We start from the raw sequence: 18,949 nt of genomic DNA on the forward strand, positions 1-18,949 counted from the left end.
GCACCAAGTATAGAGCCCAACCCAGCAGGCTGCAGATTTCGGCTCCTCGCATCCAGGAGGGATGCACTCGAAGGGCGGAGTCGGGTTCATGGGAGGCCGGGGCCGGGCCCGGCTCGGCTGGCGATGTGGAACCGCTGTACCAGCAGGTGCACAACCATGTCCACCGGTTCCAGTCTCGCGTGGGACGTTGGGGGACGGCAGACGGGAAGTCTGTACATTTGGTGGAGGGTGAAGTCCGAGCCAGCGTGCCAGATGTTCAGCCACCAGGAACGCCTGGAGATTTTGTTTGGCGGGGAGCCACCCAGCAGGAAACAGAGTGCCAAACTTTGTGTTGCCCCGGTGAGGTTGGGACGGCCCTCATGAGGTTGAAACAGCCCCGGTGAGGTCGGGATGGCCCCAGTTAGGTCGGAATGGCCCCGGTGAGGTCGGGACGGCCCCGGTGAGGCCGCAATGGCCCCAGTGGGGACGAAACGGCCCTGGTGAGGTTGAAACGGCCCTGGTGAGATCAAGACAGCACCGGTGAGGCCAAAACGGCCCCGGTAAGGTTGAGAGAGCCCTGGTGGTCCCGAAACGGCCCTGGTGAGGTTGGGACAGCTCCAGTGAGGTCAGGACGGCTCCGGTGAGGTCGAGATGGCTCCGGTGAGGTTGGGACGGCCCCGGTGAGGCTGAAATGGCCCCGGTGAGGTTGGGACGGCCCCCCCTGAGGTTAGGACCCACCTCATCTCAGATCCTTGAGAGGGGCTTCCGCATCCCTCCAGAGGTGAGGGTATTCCGCATCCCTCCAGAGGAGGAGTGGAAAAGCTTTCGACTCCTCCAGCCCGTGGTCCTCCAGTGCGTCCACCTAGACCACTTCGGGAACTACAGAATTTCAGAAATGACCTCACACAGGACAGAACACACAACACACAGAGACTTACCGCGGTCAGTCAGACTCTCCGGATCGGGGTCCCTCCAGGGTCTTGGGGATCTTGGACGAGCCCCCAAATGTTAAGCCCAGATTTCAGGATCCCCAATAGACCACCAGGGAGCCAGCCGAGTCCGATGCAAAAGCAGATAGAGTCTTTTTTTGGGCTAGCTCGAGCTCCCCGACCACACTCGCCGACGCAGCGGCTGCAGGGGGGGGGGGCAGAGAGCTAGCCCTGTGGGAAGAGGGGTTTTATAGGGGGGTTGGAGTAAGGGGAGGAGAGAGGACTGTGGGCCCTGCCGATTGGCCAGGTGCAAGTCAGGGTCTTGTTACACAGGATGTGGCTGTGTCTATGGCACGCACTTCCCTTTTTTTAAAAAAAATTAAATCTTTATTGTTCAGATTATTACTTTGTTCCTCTTCCCCCTCCCCCATAACTCCCCTCCTCCCAGTTCCCACCCCACCCTCCACCCTCACTCCCCACCCACTGTCCTCATCCATAGGTGCACGATTTTTGTCCAGTCTCTTCCCGCATCTCCCACACCCCTTTCCCCACCAAGAATAGTCATTCCATTCCCTTTCTATGTCCCTGATTCTATTATGATCACCAGATTATTTATTCACTTGATTCTTAGATTCACTTGTTGATAGATGCATGTTTGTTGTTCATAATTTGTATCTTTTCCTTTTTCTTCTTCTTCCTCTTCTTAAAGGAAACCTTTCAGCATTTCATATAATACTGGTTTGGTGGTGATGAACTCCTTTAGCTTTTCCTTATCTGTGAAGCTCTTTATCTGACCTTCAGTTCTGAATGATAGCTTTGCTGGATAAAGCAATCTTGGTTGTAGGTTCTTGGTATTCATCACTTTGAATATTTCTTGCCATTCCCTTCTGGCCTGCAAAGTTTCTGTTGAGAAATCAGCTGACAGTCGTATGGGTACTCCCTTGTAGGTAACTGAGTTTCTTTCTCTTGCTGCTTTTAGGATTCTCTCTTTGTCTTTTGCTCTTGGCATTTTAATGATGATGTGTCTTGGTGTGGTGCTCTTTGGATTCCTTTTGTTTGGGGTTCTCTGTGCTTCCTGGACCTGTAAGTCTATTTCTCTCACCAAGTGGGGGGAAGTTTTCTGTCATTATTTCTTCAAATAGGTTTTCAATATCTTGCTCTCTCTCATCTTCTGGCACCCCTATAATTCTGATGTTGGTATGCTTGAAGCTGTCCCAGAGGCTCCTTACACTATCTTCGTATTTTCGGATTCTTTTTTCATTTTGCTTTTCCAGTTGGGTGTTTTTTGCTTCTTCACATTTCGAATCTTTGACTTGATTCTTGCGCTCCTCTGGTCTGCTGTTGGGTGTCTGTATAATATTCTTTATTTCAGTCAGTGTTTGCTTAATTTCTAGTTGGGTCTTTATCACAACATCGAGGGTCTCATTAGATTTCTTGAGGACCTAACTACATTTATGGGCGGCTTCTAGACAGTTCTTGAGAGACCTTAAAAGTGTGGTTTTGAGCTCTATATCTTCCATTTCTGACATTTGCGTCCTGTTTCTTTGTCTCCGCATTTTTTAATCTTTTCTTGGTGCACCCCCTAGTGGTCTTTGTGCGCAGTCTTGTTGTAGGTAAGCCTTGATTGTTGTCGGCAATACCGGGGGTGATTTGACCTCCAGGCTTACTGGCTATGAGAGTCCGCTGTGTCTGCAGTGGGAGAGCTTCTGTGCTGGGTCTCTAGGGCGGTGCTAATCTAGCGTTTGTCTGAGGCTATCCAGCAAATGGCTCTGTGCAGGGCTTGGGTGGGGCGGGTCCCTGGGGATCTACAGGGCGGGTGGAGCAAGCAGTTATGGCTGCTCTCAGTTCCGTCCCTAGGGGCTCTGCCTCACAGAGTCCCAGCAACCACTGCAAACTTCGGAGAGAAAGCTGCCTTTGAGTTAGGACCGAAGCCAGACAGTCCCGCTTCTCCCGTTTGAGTCTGGGTCCCTAGGATCTGGAGCTCAGAGTCTGAAACTCCCTCCCAATTGAAAACAACAACCGCGCCCTCCGCTGCCAGCCCGCTCCGCCCCCGCAACTTAGTATTTCACTTCAGCACTGCGCCTCCTCTGAGTCTGGGTATGATATTCTCTTTCCTCCTAGTTGTAGAATTTCCACTCAGCCAGCCTTCCTGTGGTTCTGGATGATGTCTGTTCCATCTTTTAGTTGTTTTTTGAAGTGGTTGTTTGAGGCAGCAATCTCCGGTGTTAACCTATGCCACCTTCTTGGTTTCTCTCTATGGCATGCACTTCCCTTGATTGTCATTGGTTAGTTTAAATAAATCCTAGGTGTGGCTAGCAGAGGCTTGGGCTTCTGGGAAGAAGCTCCTTGCTGAGCACATGGCTAAGGCTGCTGCCCAAAATGGAGGAGCCAGGGTAAGATGGAGGGCATAGCCCTCGCACTTTCGATCTTGAGTGTGTCTCCCATGGATACAAGGAGTTGAAGTCTGCAGTTTGTTGGGTTAGGCTGCAAAAGTGCAGGTGGGTCTTTTTGTGCCGCTGGCACAGCTTGGATGGGGATGTAAATTGAGTAGGGCTGGGTTTCAGGTAGTCACAGGGCGGAGAAAATAGCAATGGCATCTCCACAGCTCCCCCCCTCTCTGGGGCTCTGGGACTTTACGTCCCCTAGTGCCGGGGAGCAGCTGTGAGACAGAGCCTCCCTTGCTTTCTGACTGCTGCAAGGCCGTGCCCCCTCTCCCTGTGGGGCCTGGGGCCTCAGAGACCCTCCCCGAGCAAGCCCAGAGGATTCGAGAGTTTGTACAAGCACAGGCGTTTCCTCTTGTGCCTCTGGCACAGCTTGGATGGGAATGTAAATTGAGTAGGGTGGGGGCTCAGGGAGTTGCCAGGGCGGAGCAAATAGCTATGACAGTGTCTCTGTGGCTCCTCACCTCTCCGGGACTCTGGGACTCCAGGTCTTCGCGTCCCCCAGTGCCAGCGAGCAGCTGCGCACCAGATCCTCCCTCGCTTTCGGAATGCTGCAAGGCCGTGCCACCTCTGCCCGTGGGGTCTGGGGCCTCGGAGACCCGCCCCAAGCAAGCCCAGAGGATTCGAGAGTTTGTAGCCCCTTCCGATTGAAAAAAAAACCCACTCATCCAGTTGCAGCTCACCTGGCGTGCGAGTCTGTACCTCTGTTTTTGGCGCCTCTGTAGCTCCTACTCAGTCTCACTGCGCTTCTTTCATTCCTTCCAGTTGTAGAACTTCCACTGGGCCAACTTTCCCATGGTTCTGAATGGTGGTTGTTTGTCTTACAGTTGGTAGTTTCAATGATGTTGTGGGAGGCAGCACACACAGGTCTACATCCTACGCCGCCATCTGGGTTCTGATTTTTAGTTTTTTGAGGAAACTCCATACTGTCTTCCATAGTGGCTGCACCAGTCTGCATTCCCACCAGCAGTGCACGAGTGTTCCCTTTTCTCCACATCCTCTCCAGCACTTGTCCTTTGTGGATTTGTTGATGATAGCCATTCTGACAGGTGTGAGATGGTACCTCATTGTTGCTTTGATTTGCATCTCTGGGATGATTAGTGACTTTGAGCATGTTTTCATATGTCTCTTGGCTTTCTGAATGTCCTCTTTTGAAAGGTGTCTATTTAGGTCCTTTGCTCATTTATTGATTGGATTGTTTATCTTTCTTTTGTTAAGTTGTATGAGTTCCCTATAAATTTTAGAGATTAGGCCCTTATCAGATATGACATTGGCAAATATGTTTTCCCATGCAGTGGGTTTTCTTGTTGTTTTGTTGATGGTTTCTTTTGCTGTGCAGAAGCTTTTTATTTTGATGTAGTCCCATTTGTTTATTTCCTCTTTAGTTTCCAATGCCCTAGGAGCTGTATCAGTGAAGAAATTGCTTCAGCATCTGTCTGAGATTTTGTTGCCTTTGGATTCTTCTAGTATTTTTATGGTTTCTCGTCATACATTTAAGTCCTTTATCCATTTTGAGTTTATGTTTGTGTATGGTGTAAGTTGGTGGTCTAGTTTCATTTTCTTGCATGTATCTGTCCAATTTTCCCAACACCATTTATTGAAGAGACTATCTTGACTCCATTGTATATTCTTGCCTTCTTTGTCAAATATTAATTGAGCATATTGGTTCGGGCCGATTTCTGGGCTCTCTATTCCATTCCATTGATCTATATGTCTGTTTTTGTGCCAATACCAGGCAGTTTTGAGAACAGTGGCTTTGTAATACAGCTTGATATCTGGTATTGAGATCCCACTTACTTTGTTCTTTGTCAGGATCACTGCAGCTATTCGGGGTGTTTTTTTATTCCAGATGAATGTTTGGAGAGTTTGTTCTGGGCTTGTGAAATATGCCGTTGGTATTTTAATGGGAAGTGCATTGAATTTATAGCTTGCTTTGGGTAGTATGGACATTTTAATGATGTTGATTCTACCAATCCAAGAACATGGTATGTTCTTCCATCTGCTTATGTCTTCCTCTATATCTTTTTTCAACGTCCTGTAGTTTTCTGAGTAGAGGTCTTTTACCTCTTTAGTTAAGTTTATTCTTAGGTAGCTTAATTTTTTTGGTACGATGGTATATGGGATTTTTTTTTAGTCTCTCTTTCTGTAAGCTCACTATTGGTGTATAGAAATGCAATAGATTTCTTGGTGTTAATTTTGTATCCTGCTACTTTGCCGAATTCATTTATTAAGTCTAATATTTTTTGATGGAGTCTTTAGGGTTTTTTTTGTATAATATCATGTCAACTGCAAATAAGGACAGTTTTACTTCTTCTTTTCCAATTTGGATGCTTTTTATTTCTTATTCTTGTTTAATTGCAATGGCTAATACTTCCAGTACTATATCGAACAGGAGTGTTGAGAGGGGGCATCCCTGTCTTGTTCCTGTTCTTAGGGGAAATGGTGTTAGTTTTTGTCCATTGAGTATGATGTTGGCTGTGTGCCTGTCATATATGGCTTTTATTATGTTGAGGTATGATCCTTCTATTCCCACCTTGCTGAGAGTTTTTATCAAAAATGGGTGTTGGATTTTGTCAAATGCTTTTTCTGCATCAATTGATATGACTATGTGTTTTTTTTTCTTTCAATTTGTTTATGTGATGTATCACGTTTATTGATTTGCTGATATTGTACCATCCTTGCATCCCTGGGATAAATCCTACTTGGTCATGGTGTATGATCTTTCTGATGTACTGCTGGATCCGATTTGCTAAGATATTGTTGAGGATTTTGGCATCTATGTTCATGAGGGATATTGGCCTGTAATTCTCTTTCATTGTGTTGTCTTTCCCTGGTTTTGGTATTAGGGTGATGCTGGCTTCATAGAATGAGCTTGGAAGTGTTCCTTCCTTTTGGATTTTTTGTAGTAGTCTGAAGAGGATAGGTTTTAGTTCTTCCTTGAATGTTTGGTAAAACTCCCCTGTGAAGCCGTCTGGCCCAGGGCTTTTGTTTGCTGCAAGCTTTTTTTTTTTTTTTTTTTTTTTTTTTTTTTAAAAACTATATTTCTTTATTGATTTCAGAGTGGAAGGAAGAGGGAGAGAGAGATAGAAACATCAATGGTGGGAGAGCGTCATTGATTGGCTGCCTCCTGCACACCCCCCCCCCCCCACTGGGGATAGAGCCCACAACCCGGGCATGTGCCCTTGGCCGGAATGAACCTGGGACCCTTCAGTCCGCAGGCTGACACTCTATCCACTGAGCCAAACTGGCTAGGGCACACACACACTACTTTTGTACTACTTTTGTGAAGTATCTGCTTCTTATCCAGTGTTTTATTGGTAATCTGTCTTCTATTGATTTGACTAGGGTATTTACCTATTTGGTATGAGCTTATTTTTTGCATATGAATACTTTTACTACTTTCTTTTCTGTTTGTTCCTTGCCTATTCAATTTCTAGAACTTCTTAAATAAACTTTATTGAGGTATTAAGACACACCCATTTTAAGTATACATTTTGATGAGTTTTGACAAATGTATACACCTGTGTAATTATTACTGTAAAGATACAGAAAATTTCTATCATCTCAGAGAATTCCCTTGTGAATCATTGTGGTAACTTCCTCCACACATACCATACATAGACCCAACCCAAGGCAATTGCCTCTCTGGTTTCTGTTATTATGGATAGTTTCACGTAATATACACTTTCACATAAGTGGAATTATACAGTAGGTACTCTAATGTCTGGATTCTTTTGGATAGCATAAAGTTTTTGATATCCATCCACATTGTTTTTTTTTTTTTTTATTGCTTAAAGTATTACAAAGGGTATTACATATGTATCCATTTTATCCCCCCGCCCTAGACAGTCCCCTAGCCTCCCCTATCACCCAGTGTCTTATGTCCATTGGTTATGCTTATATGCATGCATACAAGTCCTTTAGTTGATCTCTTACCCCACTACCTCCTGCCCCCCAACCCTCCCCGGCCTTCCCGCTGCAGTTTGACAATCTGTTTGAGGCAGCTCTGCCTCTGTATCTATTATTGTTCAAAAGTTTATAATGGTCTCTATTGTCCATGAATGAGTGAGATCATGTGGTATTTTTCCTTTATTGACTGGCTTATTTCACTTAGCATAATGCTCTCCAGTTCCATCCATGACGTTGCAAATGGTAAGAGTTCCTTCCTTTTTACAGCAGCATAGTATTCCATCGTGTAGATGTACCACAGTTTTCTAATCCATTCATCTACTGATGGGCACTTAGGCTGTTTCCAGATCTTAGCTATGGTGAATTGTGCTGCTATGAACATAGGGGTGCATATATCCTTTCTGATTGGTGTTTCTGGTTTCTTGGGATATATTCCTAGAAGTGGGATCACAGGGTCAAATGGGAGTTCCATTTTCAGTTTTTTAAGGAAACTCCATACTGTCTTCCATAGTGGCTGCACCAGTCTGCATTCCCACCAGCAGTGCACAAGTGTTCCTTTTTCTCCACAACCTCTCCAGCACTTGTCGTTTGTTGATTTGTTGATGATAGCCAGTCTGACAGGTGTGAGATGGTACCTCATTGCTGTTTTGATTTGCATCTCTCGGATGATTAGTGACTTTGAGCATGTTTTCATATGTCTCTTGGCTTTCTGAATGTCCTCTTTTGAAAGGTGTCTATTTAGGTCCTTTGCCCATTTTTTGATTGGATTGTTTATCTTCCTTTTGTTAAGTTGTATGAGTTCCCTATAAATTTTGGAGATTAGGCCCTTATCAGATATGTCATTGGCAAATATGTTTTCCCACACAGTGGGTTTTCTCGTTGTTTTGTTGATGGTTTCTTTTGCTGTGCAGAAGCTTTTTATTTTGATGTAGTCCCATTTGTTCATTTTTTCTTTAGTTTCAAGTGCCCTAGGAGCTGTATCAGTGAAGAAATTGCTTCGGCATATGTCTGAGATTTTCTTGCCTTTGGATTCTTCTAGAATTTTTATGGTATCCTGTCGTACATTTAAGTCCTTTATCCATTTTGAGTTTATTTTTGTATATGGTGTAAGTTGGTGGTCTAGTTTCATTTTCTTGCATATATCTGTCCAATTTTCCCAACACCATTTATTGAAGAGACTATCTTGGCTCCATTGTATGTTCTTGCCTCCTTTGTCAAATATTAATTGAGCATATTGGTTCGGGCCGATTTCTGGGCTCTCTATTCTATTCCATTGATCTATATGCCTATTCTTGTGCCAGTACCAGGCAGTTTTGAGAACAGTGGCTTTGTAATACAACTTGATATCTGGTATTGAGATCCCACCTACTTTGTTCTTTTTCAGGATTGCTGCAGCTATTCGGGGTCTTCTTTTATTCCAGATGAATTTTTGGAAAGTTCGTTCTAGATCTCTGAAGTATGCCGTTGGTATTTTAATGGGAAGTGCGTTGAATTTATAGATTGCTTTGGGTAGTATGGACATTTTAATGATGTTGATTCTACCAATCCATGAACACGGTATGTTCTTCCATCTGTTTATGTCTTCCTCTATATCTTTTTTCAACGTCCTGTAGTTTTCTGAGTAGAGGTCTTTTACCTCTTTAGTTAAGTTTATTCCTAGGTAGCTTAATTTTTTTGGTGCAATGGTAAACGGGATTGTTTTTATAATCTCTCTTTCTGAAAGTTCACTATTGGTGTATAGAAATGCCTCAGATTTCTTGGGGTTAATTTTGTATCCTGCTACATTGCCAAATTCATGTATTAAGTCTAGTAGCTTTTTGATGGAATGTCTAGGGTTTTGTATGTATAATATCATGTCATCTGCAAATAAGGACAGTTTTACTTCCTCTTTTCCAATTTGGATGCCTTTTATTTCTTCTTCTTGCCGAATTGCAATGGCTAACACTTCCAGTACTATGTTGAACAGGAGTGGTGAGAGGGGGCATCCCTGTCTTGTTCCTGTTCTTAGGGGAAATGGTGTTAGTTTTTGTCCATTGAGTATGATGTTGGCTGTGTGCCTGTCATATATGGCTTTTATTATGTTGAGGTATGATCCTTCTACTCCCACCTTGCTGAGAGTTTTTATCAAAAATGGGTGTTGAATTTTGTCAAATGCTTTTTCTGCATCAATTGATATGACCATGTGGTTTTTTTCTTTCAATTTGTTTATGTGATGTATCACGTTTATTGATTTGCGGATATTGTACCATCCTTGCATCCCTGGGATAAATCCTACTTGGTCATGGTGTATGATCTTTCTGATGTACTGCTGGATCCGATTTGCTAAGATATTGTTGAGGATTTTGGCATCTATGTTCATGAGGGATATTGGCCTGTAATTCTCTTTCATTGTGTTGTCTTTCCCTGGTTTTGGTATTAGGGTGATGCTGGCTTCATAGAATGAGCTTGGAAGTGTTCCTTCCTCTTGAATTTTTTGTAGTAGTCTGAGGAGGATAGGTTTTAGTTCTTCCTTGAATGTTTGGTAAAACTCCCCTGTGAAGCCGTCTGGTCCTGGGCTTTTGTTTGATGGAAGCTTTTTGATGACTGCTTCAATTTCTTCCATAGTTATTGGCCTGTTGAGGTTTTTAGATTCTTCCTGATTGAGTTTTGGAATGCTGTATTTTTCTAGGAATTTGTCCATTTCCTCCAGGTTGTCTGAGTTGTTGGAGTAGAGTTGTCCATAGTATTATTTAACAATCATTTGTATTTCTGTGGGGTCTGTTGTTATTTTGCCTCTATCATTTCTGATTTTGTTTATTTGGGTCCTCTCTCTTTGCTTCTTGGTGAGCCTGGCTAGAGGTTCATCAATCTTGTTTATCCTTTCAAAGAACCAGCTCTTGGTTTCATTGATTTTCTGTTTTGTTTTTTTGGTCTCTATGTCATTTATTTCTGCTCTAATCTTTATTATCTCCTTCCTTCTGCTCACTCTGGGCTTTTCTTGTTGCTCTCTTTCTAATTATTCGAGTTGTAGAGTTAGATGATTTACTATCATTTTTTCTTGTTTTTTTGAGATAGGCCTGTAGAGCTATAAACTTACCTCTCAGGATTGCTTTCATTGTGTCCCATAGGTTTTGGATTGTTGTGTTTTCATTGTCATTAGTTTCCAAGATGTTTTTAATTTCTTCTTTGATCTCATTGGTAACCCAATCAATATTTAATAACATGCTATTCAGCTTCCAAGTGTTTGAGTATTTTGGGTTGTTTTTATTGTAGTTTATTTCTAATATTATGCCATTGTGGTCTGAGAAGATGCTTGGTATGATTTCAATCTTCTTGAATTTGGGGAGACTTTGTTTGTGACCCAATATGTGGTCTAGTTTTGAATATGTCCCATGAGCCCTTGAGAATAATGTATATTCCGTGGCCTTGGGGAGAAGTGTTCTGAAGATGTCAATTAAGTCCATCTGATCTAGTGAGTCATTTAGAATTGCTGTTTCATTGCTGATTGTTTGTGTAGAGGATTTATCCAGTGATGTCAGTGGTGTATTAATGTCCTCTACTATGATTGTCTTATTGTCGATCTCTCCTTTGATATCTTCCTGGAGTTTTTTTTTATGTATTTGGGTGCTCCTGCATTGGGTGCATATATGTTTATCAGGGCTATATATTCTTTTGTATTGATCCCTTTAGTATTATGAAGTGGCCTTCCTTATCTCTTGTTATGGCCTTCACTTTGAGGATATCTCTCTGGCACTTCAGTTCCCCTCTCTGGGCCACGTCTCTGCCCCTCCTACCAGTCTCTATGCCGGCTCCACCTTTGGTCCTTGGGTATCAGGGTTCTCTCCTGTGAGTTTTCCATTGATTATTCAGGAAGCCTTCTCATATTTCAGTTGTAATTCCAGCTTGTTCCTGGGAGCATGACCATGCAGCATCCTCCTCCTCTGCCGCCATTTTTTAATAGATATCTTTTAGAATAATTACAAAGAGTGTATAATATAATCTTTGGGTTATGTATATTTGATAGTCTTTCCAAGTTAAAGTTCAAGACTTTAACTGAGAGATAGCTTTGGGATATTTTAAGGGCCCTGGGATGATTCATGGATTTATTCTCTCTTCTTTAAAGAAATATTTTTAAACCAAATTAGGTTGATCTACTATACTTGAAATCATGTGGGAAGCTTTATCAAATAGAAATTAATAACTGTGTCCTATTTATATGCATACATATTAAATATTATAAGGTTTCAACCTCTAAGCTTGGTGGGACAAGGTTTCATACACAATGCCTCAGACAGCCTGCTTTTCAGATAGGCTGGGGGGTAGGGTGGCATCTGTACTTCATAGGTCAAATACATAGGTTTGCTTACTTTACTTTTTCAATAAAAATGCATGCTTTGATTGCTTGATGGATTGGCTTTTTACAAAATAATCACGGCCTTATATAAACTTATTTATATGGGAAGCCAATATTTTATGAGCAATTGGTTCTAACGAAGTCCAAAGTAAAATTTGCATACATATGCAAATGAGCAGTAGCCAAAAAAATGCTGTTTAAGAGCAAATTTAAGCTTAATAGAAGGAGAAATTTTAAAATCTTTTGTTACTATTTACAAAGTAAACTAAAAGTCATTATTCAAGCATTAAATCTCACTGTTAATGAGACACCATAAGTGAAAGAGATTTACTTCAAATGTATGTAGTGCAGTATTGTCCAGCATACCTCTCTCCTAAAGTGTTTTCTGAATAGCAACCAAGTTTGTTGCTTTGTTTAAAAGAAAGATAAGGTGTTTAAAGGAAACTCCTTAACTGTGGCTTAGAGATCACTCTGGGAGGAAATACAGAGGGAAATGCTCTTTACATACCTAGGAACTGTAATTAAAAGTCAATATATTAGGCCTCAAAAGGTGGAAATATGAAAAGATTGCCTTAAAACTTTAAATGACTTTTAGAAATTATTAGAGAACATTAATTAGTTAAGACCTTATCTAAAAATCTCTATGGGATGAATGACAAATTTATTCAGTATACTAAGAAAGTTTTTATGAAGTATATATAAAGACCTACAGAATCATTTTCTAATTTCGTAGCTTGCATGTAACAGCAGTTTGCAACCATCTAGAAAATATAAATGCCAAGTGGTTTGGAGCCATCTAGTAAATCCTATCTTCCCTAAACCAAGGACACTTAAGAGTAAATTATTCGCATTTTTTCTCCCTAAAGAAAGCTTATGTCTATATACTCAAAAAGACTGATAACAAAAATCCAATTTCTATCATTTGCTGTCCACACCCAAGGACAAATGAAGTTAGAAAATAAACCTTATTTCAGACTGATTTAAATTGGCAAATTGAAATAAGTGAATATTTAGGGGAACTTAGTTGTCACCTATTAAAAAACAAGTTACTACAATTTTTATATCACACCCCTATTATTATACCAAAAATACTATACAGGAACCTATTCCTGGAGCATTAACTAGTTTACTAATGGTTCATCTAATAGTAAAACTAGTTATCATGCAATGAATTCAGACTGAGTCATCCAGATCAGTCATACTTCTGTACAAACAATTGAATTAGAAGCTATCAAGGCTGCATTGCAGAATTTCCAAAAGCCTCTTAATATTATTTCTGAACCGTATATGCTGCTGGCCTGGTAAACAGAATTGCAACTACTCAATTAAAATGGCTCAGTGACCAAAGTCTATTTATACTATTTAAACAGGTCCTGGTCCTTCAACAAAAGGAAATGCATATGCCGATCAATTAGTTACTTTAGTAAATCAGGCCACAGAATCTCATCAGCTTTTACATCAGCCTGCCAAAATGTTGTCTAAACAATTCTCATTAACGCGGCAGCAGGCAAAACAGATTACCAAGGAATATCCCTCTTTCATGTTCCCAATTTTAAAAACAAAAAGGGGGAATAGTGAAGAAATCTCCTGTAAGTAAACTACATCAAGCCTTAATTACTTAAAATTTTTTCACTTGTAATGCTGATGGCAAGACACCCATAGAATTACACTGGTGTCAGAATAAGCTAAAGGAAAATGGTCTGGTCAAATGGAAAGATCCCGAGTCTGGTTTATGGAAGGGTCCCTTTATTAACTTTTGGTCGAGGATATGCTTGTGTATTTCCAGAAAACTCCTCCAAGTCTGTGTGGATTCCTGCAACATGAATCCGAGGGAGGACCTTGCACCTGAGCTTCACCCTGTACCAGTGGCTGCAAACAGTGGACTGCTTCAGCCACAGATAGCAGTGGCCCCGGGCAACATGCTGAAGATAAGGAATGGGAGGAGAACAAGAAAGAGGAGAAGCAGCCCGGAAATGACCTGGGGGATGGTGAAGAAGCCTTCCATGCTAGCAGTCATCAGTTGTGTGATGGTGCAGGTTGCCCTGAACAAAGCCAAAGAAGGTCAGACCTGCATTGTCATTGCCCACCGTCTGCCCACAGTCCAGAACTTGAATATCATTGCTGTCATGTCACAGGGATAGTAATTGGGAAGGGGACCCACAAAGAACTAATGACCCAGAAAGAGGCCTACTACAGACTAATTCCTTAAATGCCTGGCAGCAATTTAAAAAGGACATGAAAGAACTCTGTCTCATTCTTGTTCTTATATGTTTATTTCTAGTCTGCTGATGCGGAATGAAAAGTCTTAAAAGGACTCAAGCTCTGCAAATGGCATACACCTTTCTAAATTTATTAAGAAAACAAAAATGGGGAAATGCTGGAGGCTAAGACCAATATTCAGCATAGTATTTCCCTGCTCTTGGCCAAATGGCTCAAGGCAATCCCCTAACCTGGTAATCCTTTTACTGTTTACCAAGCTTTACCTTTGATATGCCTGTATGCATTCCTAAAGGGCAAATGTGTATTCAAGTGAATAGAAGCAAATGGGACTCAGAAGTCAGAGAGCCTCTCCACTAGAGAAAGGTTTTTTTTGCTTGGCCCCAATGCCATCTAAATTCTTATTTCTTGTCTAGTGTATTCGGTTGTGCATGGCCCCTTTTCTGGATCCTGAACCCTAGCCGCAAATGAATGTGACATTCACACTCCACCTTTAGGGTGACTCAGCCAGAGCCTGTGACACGGGGCACCTCTCCAAATGCACTTCTTGTGTCCTCTGTGTGGACAAAAAGGGGGTGCAGTGATAAATCATAAACCCTTCCCTGGGCAGGTCATGGTGGGCAGTGATGGCCCGGGCCATGAGAGGTTTTTAAGCCAGCCCTGGCCATGTTGTTGTTTATCTGAGACCTAGATTCTAGGTTAATACACCTCTGAAATACCACAGTGAACCTCTTTTTCATTCCCTCCGAGGTGTAACCATCCTCAAGGGAGCATACAATCTTGTCAATTGTGCATTGGCGCTTGCTTTCTTGCATCTTCATGTCATCTTTCTCAACTCCCAATGTATAACTGAGACTACAAACTGTCATTCTCAGGAGGACTTGAGATCCTGCTTCCTGTCACTTGTCATCAGTTTTGGCTCAAATAAACCCTTATGAAAATTATCTATAGGTTTGGATGTTTTTTATGTTGACATGGGTATTAATAGTAGAGCTATATTTTTGATACACCAGAATTTTTTCATTCTAAAATTTGAAATGCAGTGCAGAAGTTCAAAGAGTGGGCTCTGGTGTCAGGCTGCCTGCGTTCAAGAGCTACATGTCCCACCCGTACGACCAGCTGTGTGACCTTGGGCAGGTTGCTTAAACTCTCTGGGCTTCTCAATTGTACAATGGAAATAAACAACCACGTTTCCTAGTTGGGCCAATGCACAATTGATTTTCCTAGAGAGAAATCAATTGGTCAGTAGAATAATGTGTTTAGAACTGTGCTTACCTTCTAGGAAGCACTCAAGAATCCCAAGCTACTCTTCTTTTTTTTTTTTTTTAAAAAAAATTTTTTTATTTATTTCAGAAGGAGATAGAAACAACAATGATGAGGATCACCTCGGAGAAACCAAGATGGCAGCTTAGGTAAACATCGGAGTTTGCTGCCTCGAAGAACCACTTCAAAAATACAACTAAAAGACGGAATGGACATCATCCAGAACCATAAGAAGGCTGGCTGAGTGGAAGTTCTACAACTAGGAGGAAAGAGTAAAACATACCGAGACTCAGAGGAGGCGCAGTGCTGAAGTAAAATACTAAGGTGCCAGTGCATGCGGAGCGGGCTGGCAGCTGAGGGCGTGGTTGTTGTTTTCAATTGGGAGGGAGTCTCAGAGTCTGAGCTCCAGCTCCGGGCGAGTCTCTAGGGACCCAGACTCATACGGGAGAAGCGGGACTGTCTGGCATCGCTCAGAACCCTAGGGCAGCTTTCTCTCCGTGGGGCTTGCAGCGATTACTGGGACACTGAGAAGCAGAGCCTCTGAGGGCAAGACTGAGAGCAGCCATAATTGCTAACCCCGCCCTGTTGATCCCCTGGGACCTGCCCCGCCCAAGCCCTGCAGGGAGACTTTTGCTGGATAGCCTCAGGCAAAGGCTAGATTAGCACCTCCCTAGAGATCCAGGAGCCAGGAAGCCCAGAGGTCAGAGTGGGACCATCCAGTTTGCAGCTCTGTAGAACCATAAAAGACACACTCAGGGGGCAGACTCAGTGAGCACCAAAGCCCCATCCAAGCAAGTCTACCCCCAGAGGGGTGTCTGTAGCACAGAAGTTCTCCCACTGCAGACACAGCTGATTCTCACAGCCAATTGGCCTGGAGGTTAATTCCTCACAGTGATAACTACAACAATCAAGGCTTAATTACAACAAGACTGTGCACAAAGCCCACAAGGGGGTGCACCAAGAGTGTCTACCTCAGGTAATTGGGACACTTAGCACAGAAAGGAACTCTATCGACACAGCGAAACATAAAAAATGCCGAGACAAAGAAACAGGACACAAATGACAGAATTGGAGGAAAGCAAACTGCTGGATATAGAGTTCAAAACCACACTTTTAAGGTTTTTAAAGAACTGTCTAGAAGCCACCGATAAACTTAATAAGGCCCTCGAAAAGACTGGTGAGACCGCCGATAAATGTAGTGAGATCTTCAAGAAGACTGGTGAGACCGCTGATAAATGTAGTGAGATCCTCAAGAAATCTAAAGAGACCCTCGATGTTGTGATAAAGGACCAACTAGAAATTAAGCATATACTGACTGAAGTATAGAACATTATACAGACTCCCAACAACAGACCAGAGGATCGCAAGAATCAAGTCAACGATTTTAAATACAAAGAAACAAAAAACACCCAACTGGAAAAGCAAAATGAAAAAAGAATCCAAAAATACGAAGATAGTGTAATGAGCCTCTGGGACAGCTTCAAGCGTACCAACATCCGAATTATAGGGGTGCCAGAAGAAGAGAGAGAGCAAGATATTGAAAACCTATTTGAAGAAATAATGAAAGAAATAGACTTACAAGTCCAGGAAGCGCAGAGAACCCCAAACAAAAGGAATCCAAAGAGGACCACACCAAGACACATCATAATTAAAATGCCAAGAGCAAAAGACAAAGAGAGAATCCTAAAAGCAGCAAGAGAAAGAAACTCAGTTACCTACAAGGGAGTACCCATACGACTGTCAGCTGATTTCTCAACAGAAACTTTGCAAGCAGGAAGGCAGTGGCAAGAAATATTCAAAGTGATGAATACCAAGAACCTACAACCAAGACTACTTTATCCAGCAAAACTATCATTCAGAACTGAAGGTCAGATAAAGAGCTTCACAGATAAGAAAAAGCTAAAGGAGTTCATCACCACCAAACCAGTATTATATGAAATGCTGAAAGGTATCCTTTAAGAAGAGGAAGAAGAAGAAAAAGGTAAAAATACAAATTATGAACAACAAATATACATCTATTAACAAGTGAATCTAAAAATCAAGGGAATAAATAATCTGATGAACAGTATGAACTGGCGATTGTAATAGAATCAGGGACATAGAAAGGGAATGGACTATTCTTGGGGCGGGGGGAAAGGGGTGTCGGGTGAGGGAAGAGATTGGACAATAATCGTGCACCTATGGATGAGGACAGTGGGTGGGGTGGGAACTGGGTGGAGGGGAGTTATGGTGGGAAAAAAGAGTAACTAATGTGATAATCTGAACAATAAAGATTTAATTAAAAAAAAAGAAGAAAAAAAGAAACAACAATGATGAAAATCATTGATTGGATGCCTCCTGCATGCCCCCTAAAGGATCAAGCCTGCCACCCGGACATATACCCCGACCAGGAATGAAACTATGACCTCCTGGTTCATAGGTTGACACTCAATCACTGAGCCACCATGGCCGGTGCTACTCTTCTTTTTAAAAGCCAACCTTCAGGAGATGCTCAGTGGTACCAGAAGATTTTAAATTTGAGCAGCATAGAAAGATTTGACTGAGATTAGGCTGTAGACTATGGCTGAATGAGGACCAGTTGGCCAGTGCTGCCCGGCTGCTTTGTGTCCTTGGTGGGCCACTCAGGTTGTGGCCAATTGACCATCTGTGGGTCCTAGGAGGGCACTTCAGGGTGTAGCCATCCAAGGTGGTGATACAGGGAGATGTCCCTTTCCCTTCTATTTTTGTGGGTGGGTGTGGTCAGGGTCTTCACTCATAGCCCATCCCCCAGAGCAGCCAATCTGTCCCTGTGCCTCGTCCTGTCCCCCTGGCCCTGGTGCAAGGGGGGGGGGACTCACCTGACTTTGTGCTGTCCAGCCTGAAGCGATGGGTGAGACACAGCGGTACTGGGGGAAGCCAGAGACCGCAGAAGGCTACGGGGTGAGCTCTTGTTTTACCATTACATTTTGGGTCAACATCTTTTTAAAGTAGACTTTACTTTTTAGAGCAGTTCTAAGTTCACAACAAAATTGGGCAAAGGTACAAAGATTCCCCGTCTGCCTTCTGCCCCCACGTGTACAGTCTTTCCCATTTTCAACACTCCTCACCAGAGTGGTACATTTGTTATAATTAGTGAACCTACACTGACATTTCATTAGTACCCACAGCCCATAGTTTACTCTTGGTGCTGTACATTCTATGGTTTGGACAGGTGTGTACTGACATGTAACCGCCATTGCTAGTCCTACGGAGTAGTTTCACTGCCCTAAAAATCCTCTGTGCTCAGCTACTCAGCCCTCCCCACCCCAACCCTTGATCTTTTACCATCTCCATAATTTTTTGCCTTTTCCAGAATGTCATAAGGTTGGGCTCACCAGTCTGTAGCCGTTTCAGACTGGCTTCGTTCACTCAGGAATATGTATTTAAGTTCCTAATGTCTTTTCTCGGCTGGGTCCTCATTTTTAGAACTGCTTATCCCCAAATGCCTTTCTGCTCTGTAGAAGAGGGAGGTGACTTGGCTGTCCCTTTAAGCTTATCCTCCCCAGCACAGTCCTGTGTGTGGTGCCCCAGTGGGCAGCTGGGGTGTGGACTGTGGCACTGAAATCACGAGAGGGGAGAACATGGCGGCCAGTGTACTCTTCTGCTCTCCGCCTGAGAATAGTATCTAGCTCCCCACTGAGCCTTTACCATCTCGCCTCTAGGAGGTTGCCCCTGGCTTTCTGGGCCTTTCGGGTCTTCATTTCTCTTGGCCCCTCACTCAAGGCCTCGCTTCTCTCCCCTGCCAGTCATCCTCTTCTCGACTCTCCCGATGGCTCATCAGAACATACCTGTGTGCTCTGCTCCTCTCGCCTCTGCAGCCAGCCTTTGTCTGGGCTCCTTCTGGAGCTTTATGGCTCTGT

General features: G+C 43.0%; 1 protein-coding gene across 1 annotated transcript in view; it reads right to left on the reverse strand.

The window, feature by feature from the left end:
* Positions 1-18,949, reverse strand: part of AOC1 (amine oxidase copper containing 1) — a 58,691-nt gene extending 39,742 nt beyond the window's left edge. Inside the window, exon 1 of the mRNA XM_059711506.1 lies at positions 18,878-18,949. The gene's annotated coding sequence lies outside the window, so the exon portion shown is untranslated. The remainder of the gene's footprint in view (positions 1-18,877) is intronic.

This window comes from Myotis daubentonii, chromosome 10, assembly GCF_963259705.1.
Source record: "Myotis daubentonii chromosome 10, mMyoDau2.1, whole genome shotgun sequence".
Taxonomy (NCBI): domain Eukaryota; kingdom Metazoa; phylum Chordata; class Mammalia; order Chiroptera; family Vespertilionidae; genus Myotis; species Myotis daubentonii.